The following is an 898-nucleotide window of genomic DNA, read 5'->3' on the forward strand; positions in this document are numbered from 1 at the left end:
CAGCAACAGGTGTCTCACCGTCCAGGGGCTGGGTGTTCGGGCGCCGTGGGGTTGAGCTACTGTCTGCACGGCAGCCGTGTTTGTCTTGTTGAGCCCGGGGAGGCCCCTTGGTGGCTCCTGGAGAGCCTGGCCGCATTTCGTCCTGCCCTTGGCCTTAGAGCCCATCACGTTCATGCCCTTTCTGCTTCCAAAAGGACCTGTGTTAATAAAGACCACGTGTTAGGACAGCACCAAAGTGTCTAGAAATCCGGGCCAGGAGGAGGAGGGAGGGGGATCGGCTGTGCCCGCCAGTGGCCTGGGAGCCCTGCCCGCCTGCAGAGACCTGGCCCGGGGCCCGTGGGGAGGGCGTGGCCCTCGGTCCCCAGCGCCTTCCGTCTCTGGCTTCCAGGAGAACTGCGTGATCCTCAGGGAGCTGGTGAGGCTGCAGGCCCTGAAGTCCCGCCTGCTGGGGTTCCGCACCATGCCGACTCCGTGCTCGAGATGAACACGGACAAGACCAGCCAGGTGGTGGCCACTGTCCTAGGTAACACCGCCTCCCCGAGTCCCAGTGGGGACGGGGTCAGGCGGACCTTGACTGGACGTGGTGCTGCCTGAGACCCCACTGTGTCAGCCCTTGGGGGTCACCTTCCCAGACCCTTCATTCTGCCTCGAGGGGCACAGGGTCGGGGGTGGCTGGGGGGCCGCCCCAGGGACGTAGCCGAGCCTCTCCCCTCCGCCCGCAGGTGAGCTGGCCCAGAAGCTGAAGCCCCTCGGGGAGCAGGAGCGGCCGTGATCCTGGAGCTAAAGAAGGCCGAGTGCCAGAGGCGGGGCCTCCACTTTGACGGCCCCATCAACGCCTGGGACCTGCGCTACTACATGAACCAGGGGGAGGAGACGCGCTACCACGTGGACCAGTACC

The sequence above is a fragment of the Delphinapterus leucas genome, chromosome 6, assembly GCF_059928025.1.
Source record: "Delphinapterus leucas isolate spDelLeu-1000000601 "Yukka" chromosome 6, BTC_Dleu_Yukka2, whole genome shotgun sequence".
Taxonomy (NCBI): domain Eukaryota; kingdom Metazoa; phylum Chordata; class Mammalia; order Artiodactyla; family Monodontidae; genus Delphinapterus; species Delphinapterus leucas.